The 13,644-nt window shown below is 36.9% G+C and overlaps 1 non-coding gene across 1 annotated transcript; it reads left to right on the top strand.

Moving 5' to 3' along the window:
- Positions 1–9,684: 9,684 nt before the first annotated feature.
- On the top strand, positions 9,685–9,791 carry LOC143853651 (small nucleolar RNA R71). The gene has a single exon (XR_013237261.1). It is a non-coding gene; the product is annotated as a small nucleolar RNA R71 (small nucleolar RNA).
- Positions 9,792–13,644: the final 3,853 nt, after the last annotated feature.

The following is a 13,644-nucleotide window of genomic DNA, read 5'->3' on the forward strand; positions in this document are numbered from 1 at the left end:
CCCGAGGTACTAGAATTTGGCGAGACTAGGGAAAACCCTGAGAAATTCTAAAAATAGCAGATTTTCAAAAATTTATGAACGGAATCAAGATTTCTTAGACACAACTTAGGGACCAAATATGATATGTTTGGAAATGTCTAAAATACCCCCGAAGTGCAAGACTAAGAGAAAATCTTGAGAGATCTAAATTTAGCAGGTTTTCCAAATCTTACGAAATTACTCCCAATCCATCAGTCGTACCCTCGAGATGGTTTTGGACATATGAGAAATGATTGAAATGTCCATAAGATGATGAAAATGTGAAAGCCCCATGAGTTTCTAAAAATAGCAGCTTTTTCAAAATTTGTAAAATCACTCAAGATTTTTCAAATATAACTCGGGGGTCAAACGAGACACATCGGGAATGAGCAAAATACCCCTGCAGTGCAAAATAGGCAAAAATGAGGGAAATCCTGAAAATTCTAAAAATAGCAGGTTTTTTTATTTGCTTGGAAACTTGAACTTTCATCTTCCAGAGGCCAAAGGAACCCCCTAGAGACTTTCAGGATCGCGAATCAACTTCAAAACTCCCATAATGAAATGAAATCTACCCTAAAATGCAAGGATGCCAAATCTAATGCTGAATACGGATTCAAAACTCGATCATACTACCGAATCTTTTACTTTTTAAAGCGTAGCAAAATGGGGGTGTCTACACGAGGCCATTCACCAATGGACTCGAAAAATGAGACACCGTTCACAGACGAGCTCAAAGAGGATATGTAATCATTCACAAATGGACTCGAAAAATGAGACACTGTTCACAAACGGGCTCAAAGAGGATATGTGACCATTCACAAATGGACTCGGAAAATGAGACACCGTTCACAAACGGGCTCAAGGAAGATGTGAGACCATTCACAAATGGACTCAGAAAATGATGAGGCCATTCACAAATGGACTCGGAAAAGAAGACACCGTTCACAAACGGGCTCAAATAGGAAATGAGGCCATTCACAAATGGACTCGAAAAATGAGACACCATTCACAAGTGGGCTCAAGGAGGATATGAGGCCATTCACAAATGGACTCGGAAAATGAGACACCGTTCACAAACGGGCTCAAAGAGGATATGAGACCATTCACAAATGGACTCGGAAAATGAGACACCGTTCACAAACAGGCTAAAGGAGGATATGAGACCATTCAGAAATGGACTCAGAAAATGAGACACCGTTCACAAACGGGTTCGAGGAGGATACGAGGCTACTCAGAAATAGACTCAGAAAATGAGACACCGTTCACAAACGGGTTCAAGGAGGATACGAGGCTACTCACAAATGGACTCAGAAAATGAGACACCGTTCACAAACTGGCTCAAAGAGGATACAAGGCCATTCAAAAAAAGGAATCGAAAAATGAGACACCGTTCACAAACGAGCTCAAAGAGGATGTGAGGCCATTTACAAATTGGACTCAGAAAATGAGACACCATTCACAAACGGGCTCAAAGAGGATACGAGACCATTCACAAATGGACTCGGAAAATGAGACACCGTTCACAAACGGGCTCAAAGAGGATAGGAGACCATTAACAAATGGACTCAAAAAATGAGACACAGTTCACAAACGGGCTCAAGGAGGATACGAGGCCATTCACAACTAGAAAATGAGGCACCGTTCACAAATGGGCTCAAAGTGGATACGAAGCCATTCACAAATGGACTCAGAAAATTAGACACCGTTCACAAACAGGCTCAAAGAGGATATGAGACCATTCACAAATGAACTTAGAAAATGAGACACCGTTCACAAACGGGCTCAAAGAAGATATGAGACCATTCACTAATGGACTCGGAAAATAAGACACCGTTCACAAACGGGCTCAAGGAAGATTGGAGACCATTCACAAATGGACTCAGAAAATGATGAGGCCACTCACAAATGGACTCGGAAAAGAAGACACTGTTCAGAAACGGGCTCAAAGAGGAAATGAGGCCATTCACAAATGGACTCGGAAAATGAGACACCGTTCACAAGTGGGCTCAAGGAGGATATGAGACAATTCACAAATGGACTCGAAAAATGAGACACCGTTCACAAACGGGCTCAAAAAGGATATGAGACCATTCACAAATGGACTCGAAAAATGAGACACCGTTCACAAACAGGCTAAAGGAGGATATGAGACCATTCACAAATGGACTCAGAAAATGAGACACCGTTCACAAACGGGTTCAAGGAGGATACGAGGCCACTCATAAATGGACTCAGAAAATGAGACACCGTTCACAAACGGGCTCAAAGAGGATACGAGGCCATTCACAAATGGACTAAAAAAATGAGACACTGTTCAGAAACAGGCTCAAAGAGGATATGAGGCCATTCACAAATGGACTCAGAAAATGAGACACCGTTCACAAACGGGCTCAAAGAGGATATGAGACCATTCACAAATGGACTCGGAAAATGAGACACCGTTCACAAACGGGCTCAAAGTGGATAGGAGACCATTGACAAATGGACTCGAAAAATGATACACAGTTCACAAACGAGCTCAAGGAGGATACGAGGCCATTCACAACCAGAAAATGAGGCACCGTTCACAAACGGGCTCAAAGTGGATATGAGGCTATTCACAAATGGACTCAGAAAATTAGACACCGCTCACAAAGAGGCTCAAAGAGGATATGAGACCATTCACAAATGGACTCAGAAAATGAGACACAGTTCACAAACGGGCTCAAAGAGGATATGAGACCATTCCCAAATGGACTCGGAAAATGAGACAGCGTTCACAAAAGAGCTCAAGGAGGATATGAGACCATTCACAAATGGACTCAGAAAATGATGCATCGTTCACAAACGGGCTTAAAGAAGGTGAGACAACTTCGGCTGAGATGAATTGATGAATTCGACGATGAAGAATTTGGAGTTTTTTCATGAACTTGAATTTGATGCGAAGTTGAATTTGATGAACTTTAGTTTCTTGAAATTAGTGAAGGATGAAATCGGGGACGATAATGATTGTGCCTGATGAAGACATTGACACTAGGACTTGGAGGAATGACGAGACAATAAACATTAAGAACGATGAAGTATGACTAACGAGAATGGTTTAGGAACACCTTCAGGAAGCTTCAACAAGATTATTTTTTTTTTTGCAAAGTGACTATTGGTCTTTTCTGCTAGGGATTTTGATAACTGTAACCTTGATCTAAATACCTGAAATTGGTAATCTAGAACAATGGCTCTCTTGGGTACTGAAATTGGAAAGTGAGATTTTTCTCTTGACAGGTATTTAGACAAACATTTCTTGACCAGGATAGAATTCAATTAACTGGAAGTTGGCTTTAGATGCTGCTCTGGGGCATGGTCTTCTTATAGAAACTGCACTTTCTGATATTTTTACTTCTGGATTCTTATGAGCTGATCTTCTTTGAAATGAAGCTGTTTGACTAGATTTTCGAGGTCTTTTAGATACAATCGTAGGGAGGCGAAAACACTGGGCCTCCTTCACCGAGACAGTTGCATCATTTGGACACAAGAACGGCGATTGACTCTTCTTAAAGAGAAAATTGGGGTAAAAGATACTATTCAAATGACTGAGAAACTCTGAAAAGGTGAATCTTAGAATAACAAAGATTAACTAACTATACTGACAAACATAGCGATGCTTCTGACTTAGTTAACATTTTATTTGGTAAGTGTATCCTTTCAAAGAGTAGTTTCGCAATTGAGACTTCTTCCTTAAAATGGTAAAGCCTCAAGGATTTGATTACCATTCTTAGGATTGCTTGGTTTCAATGCCCCCAGTTTCTTGGACGTCACTTGAACTCGCTTGAACTTCCTTTCAATCTTCAGTCTTGATACTGGCTGTAGCCTTCGTATAATGATTCTCTTACTGTGACCAAGCCACCTCTTCAGAATTTTTAACTTGGTAGACCGTGTTGGCCTTAACTTTTACCTGAATCGTCCTTTCAGATTTTCAACTCAGCAGGCTATCCCCTTAACTTTTGCCTAAGCCGCCCTTTCGGGTTTTCAACTTAGTAGGGAATGATCTTAAATTTTGCCTAGACCGCCCTTTCAGATTTTCAGTCTAGTAAATCTTTAAACTCCGTTCTTTTCTTTGTTTCTTCTTCAGCTTTGTTTTGGGATCTAGATCCTTGATTCTGAACACCGGAAGGACTTTATAGGTAGGGTAGGGTAGGTGATTGAGAAATTAAATAACCGCAAGTGCACGAATCGTGTAAATATGGGTCGAACTCAAGGAAGAGAAATCTAGTTGTCAATCATATTCTTATACTGATTAGAATACTAGCTATGATATAATGTTGCCTGGAATGGACTCAGGATTTCCGTGGACTTAGACCTCGGAGCCAACACTATATATAAGCGTATATTCTATTCAATCTAAGAATCAAATTCAACTAAGATCTTTTTGATTTAAAATCCTAATTTAGGCAAAGTGTACCAAGGTTCTAATGATCTCTTTTAACTACTTATTTAATTTAATTAGAAAACCAAAATTCTAAGGGCCTAAGTAAATTGAAAAATTACAAAAGTAATTTGGAACAGTGTAAAATCCTTAATTCAATATAAAAGATTACTTAGGGTTAGAATCCACCATGGGCTTGGATTAGATTGATTAATTAAAATAATTTTTGTGTATTGAATTGTATATTTGATAATTAGTCTATGGGAAATAAGATCAATGGATGTCATTGCCCATGAGTAATTTATCAAAGACACTCCAATTTTAAAGGCTATATAAATATTTATAATGTTCATAGAAATCACTCATACGAAAGGGGAAAGCCAATGGCATGAATGATTGGTATGCAACAATTATAAACCATTAATTCCATACCATTAAATTTAATTAAAAACCTTTCTCCTTCCCCATGGTTTCATCTAAATCCTAAGTATATAGAATTTAGTTACTCATGAAGAAAGTTAAAGAAACAAAAATAAAAAGTAGAAAGAAGAGAATTTCCATTAAGAACTTGAGAAGGAAAAAGAAAACAAAAGGAACTCTTCTTTAATTGAAATTGAAAGCAAAAATACATCAAATTGTAATTTAAAATAAAGTGCAAAATAAGAAAAACTTATTCTTTTTCTCCTTCAATGGTTGAATCATTGTCCTCCTTCAAGCCTTGATCGGATTCCTCTCGTCGATACGAGTCCAACGGATCCGACCATGCACGAATCGGAGCTAAAACGAAGAAGTTATGGTCCGTTGAACTTTAAGAAAAAAAATAAAAAAAACTGTTAAAGACGCGACGAGACGAGACGAGAATCAAAATTCAAGAAAATGGGAGAGAGTTCAAGAGAGATTGATATATAGATTTTGGGTGAGAAGGGTTGCTAAATTAAGGGATTGAAAAAGATGTAAGGTGGAAATTAAAAAGCTAATCTTAGGAAGCAAATAAAAGGATAAGATTAAGGCTTGAAAGGGCTTTCTATATCTCTTCTAAAAAACACATGCGTTACTTTCCTTCTTTTTTTCTTTCCAAAGGTTTGTCTAAAACATTCTAATTATTTTGTCAATCAACTTTCTAAATGGTAGAAAAATAATGGAAAGTTTCCAAGTTGAGGAATATGTGCATGAAATGACCAAATTATCCCTATCTTTCAAATGAATTGCAACCATGCCATATACTTTCGCAAATGACAAATCTACCCTTCCTTTGTAATGTACATAAACAACAAATAATTTCCTTCTCCTCTCTTGATCATTTCAATCTCAACCATTGGAATTAAGATCCTTTCTCTTCTCTTGTTTTTCATCATCCATCATTGGAATTTCATCTTTCAAAGAAATTAAGGAGGTGTGGCATTATCAATTTGATCCTACTAAAGCATCATGCCAATTCGGCCAACTAAGGCATCTTGGAACTTTGGATTCTCATGGCAATTGGTCATTTCTTCACTATTTTCATATGTTAAGCTCCATTTCCTTTATAGTTCCAATAAAAATCCTGAAACAACAAAAACAACAAAAATACCTTAGTAGCACCGCTGAAAATATAAAATATATATGCATCCTACCACTATCATTCACACATAAATGTGTTCATCAAATTCCCCCATACTTGAGCTTTGCTTGTCCTCAAGCAAACAAGAAGAAAATAAAGAAAAATAGAAATAAAATAAAATCCTAACTCATTTTCGTAGGAATTACGATTGCACTTAGCATGTGCAACAAGCCTTTAAACCCCTAGGTTACCCTAGTGGACGAGTTGTGTCTCGTGAGTGTTTGCAGTGAATATACACACAAAATTCAAAAAAATTAACTTTCTAAAAATAAAACTTTCTTTTATAAATCCAAAATATAGAATAAAGCCAAAGATTTCTGATTCTTTTTTCTTTGATAAATTACTCAAAATAGAAAAACAGAAATACCCACATACTTAAACTTTGCATCCTATTCCTAGTTGGAAAATTAAAAAGATATTTTAATCAAGGAATCCTCTTTTGAATTTGTCCTACTTTGCTCCCTTAAAATTGCCTCTAATGTAATCGTACCTTAAAAGAAATTTGATTTCGGAAACTTCGTAGAAAACTTACAAATTTATATGATCCACAATACTTTCCAATTTTCTCATAGTTTATAAGAATAGAACTCACTTTTTGTAATCATCTACTGCTTTTGGCATGAATGACATGCAGGGCATGCACCAGACACCCAGGCTACTAAGCAGTGTCCGACTAATCTTTGATTTGCATATGTCATAGACATTGATGCATATGAGTTCAAGTTTTACCTTTGATTACGTGCAATGCTTTGATTTATTAAGCTTTCAAATTGACCCATGTATGGAGTTTTCAGTCAGTTGCTCTCAAGCCAGTTGGCTTTAAGGAACTAGGCATAAAAACCCTTCAGACTTAATAGCTCAAGTAAAAAAGGCTTCAAATCAAAACTATAATCAAGAAGCAAACTTTCTAAAAATCATTCTTTCTTTCTTTTGTTTCAACCTTTCTTTCCTTTTTATCCATACCATATAAAAATCAAGTTTCTATTTCTATTTCTTATTCAAATCCTTTTAAAAGAAAGATTCCAAAAGAAAACAAAACTAAGAAAGGAAAGTATTCTTTCTAATTTTCAAATTCCAAAATTAAAATATCCACTAACTTTCTTTCTTAAAATAGGAAAACAACTTTCTTTTTATGAATACCAAGTTCTTTCTAATTTGAGAAAAATACCAAAAACAAAAGGAAAAGAAAATTTCTAACTTAAACTATAGAAAAGATTAGAAAAGAAAGTTTCCAAAAGCTACCCCCATACTTAAATGTTGCAGTGTCCTCAATGCATGCAAAAATAGAAATAAAAACAAGGACAATGAAGAGAGAGGCGCACCTGATATGATCAAGAAAACATAAAATAAAGAGGCTCATGGAGACCCATAACCTCTTCCAAATTCTCATATTGTATTTCAGTGTAGGCTTTCGTTCTACGAAGGGCAACTTTTGGATGGCTTCCTTCATCACAGGATTAGCCTTTCTTTGGGGTTCGCTTGAAGGTTTGGAACCCTCAATGAATTCTATGTGGGGTTGCTCAATAGAAGGACTCATTCCTTTGATATCGGCCATTATCCAATCAATGGCTTCTCTATTAGCTTTTAACAAGTTAAATAACTCTTCCTCTTCACTTGAGGTTAGATCCGCAATTAATTCAGGAAAAGTTTGAATTTCACCTATAACCCCATATTTTGGATTTGAAGGCAAAGGCTTCAAATCTAACCGTGTGGCCTCTTCAATGAATGGCTTGGGAAGGGATGTAAATATGGGTCCTCTCGGCTCTATTTGATGGATGCTAAGAGCATCAGAAAAGAAGTCTCCCCCTCCTACATCTCCCAATTCTTCCGAGCATTCTTGAAAACCTGCATCAAAATCGATTTCAAAATTAGTTTCTATATTATCACGAAATAAATGCAACATATTGATTTCTTCATGTAATTTCGGTTGCTTACCTAGCCTAAATATATTAAAATATACAGACGTGTTTCCAAAAGATAATTTCATTAGGCCATTCCTACAATTAATTAAAGCGTTGCTAGTAGCAAGGAAAGGCCTACCAAGGATGATAGGAATTTGATCATTGATATTAGCAACGGGTTCCGTATCTAACACAACAAAATCAACGGGAAATAGAAAATCTCCTACTTTAACTAATACATCCTCAACCATCCCTTTGGGTGTCTTAATTGATCTATCCGCCAATTGGAGAGTGACAGTGGTTGGTTTGAGGTCCCCTAATCCTAGTTGCTTAAATACAGAAAAAGGTAAGAGATTTACACTTGCACCCAAATCCAAAAGAGCATGTTCAATATTTGTGTTACCAATAGTGCAAGAAATAGTAGGACATCCTGGATCCTTATACTTAGCCACCATTTGTTGAGACAAGATGGAACTTATATTTGCGGCCAAGAAAGCTTTCTTGGGCACATTAGTTGTGCGCTTTTGTGTGCACAAATCTTTCAACACTTTGGCATAAGTAGGAACCTGAGAAATCACATCTAATAAAGGAATATTCACATGCACTTGTTTAAAAACATTTAAAATTTTATCAATTTGATCTACCTTTTTATTGTTAGCAAGTCTCATTGGAAAATGAGCTTTAGGAATGAAATCTCGTGCAGGGGAGAGGTTACCTCTTCTGTACTTACTTGTTTAGGCTCCTCTTCTGAGCCTGTGGAGGGAGGTTCTTCACTTACCTCTTTTGGAAGATCTTGCGCAATTTTAGAAGGTTTGGTGCTGACCTCCTCTTTGTAATATTGTTTTCCACTTCTCAAAGCATAAACCACATTACATTGATTCACAGGGTCCTGCTGCGGCAAACTAGATTGCATGGCATTCAACTGATTCACCTGTGGTTGTTGATTCCCATTTATGACCATATTCCTTGGGTTAGGAATGGGTTGACTTGGCATCTTTCCTTTTTCCCTTTCACTTAGGGCCGTAGCGAGTTGGGAGATTTGCTTCTCCAAGTTATGTTGGCTAGTCATGAAGGTACTAGTGAGGAGTTCTATGCTCTTCTCTAAAGATGCAATTCGTACCGACTCCCCTTGTTTTTGAAAATCCGGACGGGGTTGATTTGGAACATTATTTAAAATGGGGTTTTGAAAAGTAGGAGGAGAAGGGGATGGCCGAACAAAAGTGGGAGGGAAGGTGGGCCTAGGTTGGCCGAATTTGCCTTGGCCTTAGAAATTAGATGGCCCACTTTGACTCCATGAAAAGTTGGGATGATTTCTCCATCCCAGATTATAAGTGCTAGAATAAGGATTATTAGCATAAAGAGCACTCACATTCTCATTAGAATTACCAAATTTAGCAAGAGTTGGACACTCTTGCATGACATGGTCTGTGGCTTGACACCAATTACACATGGGAACACTATGTGCAATTTGATTGACTGGTGAAGGTCCTTTGACAACTATGGCTTCTAGCCTTTTGATTAGGCTATCAAGATGGGCCTCTTTTGCCACGGCACCCTCTATTAGAAATCCCTTACTTGAAGTGGCTCTCTCACCGTCTTGAGTGGATTCCCACTCTCTTGTTTTTTCCGCCAAATCAAGTAAGAAGTTTCATGCCGCGGCCTCATCCGTGAAAGATGTAAAACCGTTAGGACACATGGATTCAAGAAGTTGCTTTGTTTGGTAATCTATGCCCTCATAAACAATTTGGCATAAGTGCCACAAATCAATTCCATGGTGAGGACACTCTTGGAGTAGGTCTTTGAACCTCTCCATAAACTTAGAAAATGACTCTAATGGCTTTTGTTTGAATTGTGAAATATCGTTCCTAAGCTTATTAGTTTTATGTAATGGAAAATATTTTTTTAGGAAAGCGACGGCGAACTCCTCCCAAGTGGTGATGGAGTTCGTTGGTAAGCCATAGAGCCACTTCTTGGCTCCATCCTTGAGTGAAAACGTAATAAACCGCAACTTTACCGCATCATCGGTAAGTTGTTGCAACTTAATCAAAGCACATACATCTTCAAACTCACGCAAAAATAAATAAGCATCCTCCGAAAAGAGGCCATGAAAACGAGGAAGCAAAGAAATAAATTGTGATTTTAGCTCAAAATTATTGCCCTGTGCAATCGGCAATCTAATGCAAGAAGGTTGCGCGGTTCGGGCCGGATAGAAGCGATCGCGTAAACTCTTTGGCGGCTCTTGTTCTTCCGCCATGACTACTTGATTTGGATTTGGTTCGATTTCTTCCGCTGTCTCTAACCGGTTTGCTCTTTTTAGTCGATTGGCCGAGTTCCGTACCCAACCTACGGTCATAAACACAAGAAAACCAAGTAAGAGAGATGGATAGGCAAGAAACCAAAATTATAATTAAACTAAAAATAACTACTAATCTAACACTTTGAATAATTAAGATTCTAATGCAAATCTCTTCCTCGGCAATGGCGCCAAAAACTTGATTGAGAAATTAAATAACCGCAAGTGCACGGATCGTGTAAATACGGGTCGAACTCAAGGAAGAGAAATCTAGTTGTCAATCATATTCTTATACTGATTAGAATACTAGCTATGATATAATGTTGCCTGGAATGGACTCAGGATTTCCGTGGACTTAGACCTCAGAGCCAACACTATATATAAGCGTATATTCTATTCAATCTAAAAATCAAATTCAACTAAGATCTTTTTGATTTAAAATCCTAATTTAGGCAAAGTATACTAAGGTTCTAATGATCTCTTTTAACTACTTATCTAATTTAATTAGAAAACAAAATTTCTAAGGGCCTAAGTAAATTGGAAAATTACAAAAGTAATTTGGAACAGTGTAAAATTCTTAATTCAATATAAAAGATTACTTAGGGTTAGAATCCACCATGGGCTTGGATTAGATTGATTAATTAAAATAATTTTTGTGTATTGAATTGTATATTTGATAATTAGTCTATGGGAAATAAGATCAATGGATGTCATTGCCCATGAGTAATTTATCAAAGACACTCCAATTTTAAAGGCTATATAAATATTTATAATGTTCATAGAAATCACTCATACGAAAGGGGAAAGCCAATGGCATGAATGATTGGTATGCAACAATTATAAACCATTAATTCCATACCATTAAATTTAATTAAAAACATTTCTCTTTCCCCATGGTTTCATCTAAACCCTAAGTATATAGAATTTAGTTACTCATGAAGAAAGTTAAAGAAACAAAAATAAAAAGTAGAAAGAAGAGAATTGCCATTAAGAACTTGAGAAGGAAAAAGAAAACAAAAAGAACTCTTCTTTAATTGAAATTGAAAGCAAAAATACATCAAATTGTAATTTAAAATAAAGAGCAAAATAAGAAAAACTTATTCTTTTTCTCCTTCAATGGTTGAATCATTGTCCTCCTTCAAGCCTTGATCGGATTCCTCTCGTCGATACGAGTCCAACGGATCCGACCATGCACGAATCGGAGCTAAAACGAAGAAGTTATGGTCCGTTGAACTTTAAGAAAAAAAATAAAAAAAACTGCTGAAGACGCGACGAGACGAGACGAGAATCAAAATTCAAGAAGATGGGAGAGAGTTCAAGAGAGATTGATATATAGATTTTGGGTGAGAAGGGTTGCTAAATTAAGGGATTGAAAAAGATGTAAGGTGGAAATTAAAAAGCTAATCTTATGAAGCAAATAAAAGGACAAGATTAAGGCTTGAATGGGCTTTCTATATCTCTTCTAAAAAACACATGCGTTACTTTCCTTCTTTTTTTCTTTCCAAAGGTTTGTCTAAAACCTTCTAATTATTTTGCCAATCAACTTTCTAAATGGTAGAAAAATAATGGGAAGTTTCCAAGTTGAGGAATATGTGCATGAAAGGACCAAATTATCCCTATCTTTCAAATGAATTGCAACCATGGCATATACTTTCGCAAATGACAAATCTACCCTTCCTTTGTAATGCACATAAACAACAAATAATTTCCTTCTCCTCTCTTGATCATTTCAATTTCAACCATTGGAATTAAGATCCTTTCTCTTCTCTTGTTTTTCATCATCCATCATTGGAATTTTATCTTTCAAAGAAAGTAATGAGGTGTGGCATTATCAATTTGATCCTACTAAAGCATCATGCCAATTCGGCCAACTAAGGCATCTTGGAACTTTGGATTCTCATGGCAATTGGTCATTTCTTCACTATTTTCATATGTTAAGCTCCATTTCCTTTATAGTTCCAATAAAAATCCTGAAACAACAAAAACAATAAAAATACCTTAGTAGCACCGCTTAAAATATAAAATATACATGCATCCTACCACTATCATTCACACATAAATGTGTTCATCAGTAGGGCTTTTAAAAAAAAGGCTTAAGGCTTTGCAAAGATTTCAACCGAACTTGTAAACAGGTTGCCTACGTATCCCAGTATAGGAATCAGCTCGCGTGTAGTTAAGGGCGAATGCCCCTAGTTTGAACGTAGATTGATTTTTCTTTTCTCCTTTTTTTGACTCTATTTTTTTTCTCTTTTTCGATTGATTTATTTTTCACTCTTTTGTTCGATTAATTACTTTTTCTCTTATTGATAGACTCTTTCTTTTTCTTTTTGGAACGATTGAATTTTTTCTTTTAAAACGACCGAACTCGGCATGACCGAGCTGCCTACGTACCCCAGTGTAGGGATCAGGTCTTGCGTAGTTCAGGGCGAACACCCCTAGTTTGATGGGTTTTCAAAGAAATTTTATTTACGCTGAATGGGTTTGCAAACGGGTATTCTTTTTTATACTGGGTCATGAATTTGGGATTTGTTCGGCTAAATGAGGCCTTCCGATGTTCAAGTTTGGAGTTAATCTAGGTTGATAAATTCTCTTTGTTATTTTTTTTCTTGCACTTTTTTTTTACAGAGTTTGACGACATTTCCAGGTAAGAAATAATGGGTCATCTTCTTTCAAGATTCTGATATATGCTTTTTGACTTTGATGGAGCGAACTCTTTCTCTGTCATCCTTCATCCATGAATCGGTAAAACTTGATCTTTGATGATCGCTTTTCAATACTTGCTCTGAACTTTTCTATCTTGAATTTGTTGGCTTCATATTATGAATTTGGGAACCAAGGTCATTGACTGGAGATATAAAAGTTGTTTCCAATCCATGCCCCATGTATAACATATGTCTCTCACTTCCTTTATTCTCTTTAGCTTTCTATCTATATCTTGCACCTAGTATCGGTTATAGTGCTTCTAGACGATCCTCTTATCCTCGAAATGATTTTATTAATTCTTTGCGCTCTTTTGGAGGGTAATGCATTTCCAATTAGCATTTACTGGATTAAAGTTTTAGTGCCAATGCTTATCGCTGTAATATGACAGACGGTGGAAACAGGAGATGGGTAAATTCCTTATTGAGCTCTTCCATAGGTGTAGGCCCTGACTGATCGCATTTGAATACCATAGGATTTTGTGACTGGTTAGTCCTCGATATATCACTTATTTTGGGAATCTGAGCTGGTGTAGGCTCCTTGATATCTTTTTGAAGTAAAATCACCCCTAGTATAAGCCCCATATGCTGTGGCCTCTTCCTGATCTGTGGAGATCGGGCTCAATATATTCCTACCCATCATTGTGCATTGCTGGTCGTGATTATCGTAAGACTTTCTCTTCATTTGCTCAAACCCATGGTTTGCGGTCATCAGGAAAGGATGGAGTTCCGTC

Source organism: Tasmannia lanceolata, unplaced genomic scaffold, assembly GCF_043159265.1.
Source record: "Tasmannia lanceolata isolate RefF3 unplaced genomic scaffold, GAP_Taslan_0.1 ptg000019l, whole genome shotgun sequence".
Classification (NCBI taxonomy): Eukaryota; Viridiplantae; Streptophyta; class Magnoliopsida; order Canellales; family Winteraceae; genus Tasmannia; species Tasmannia lanceolata.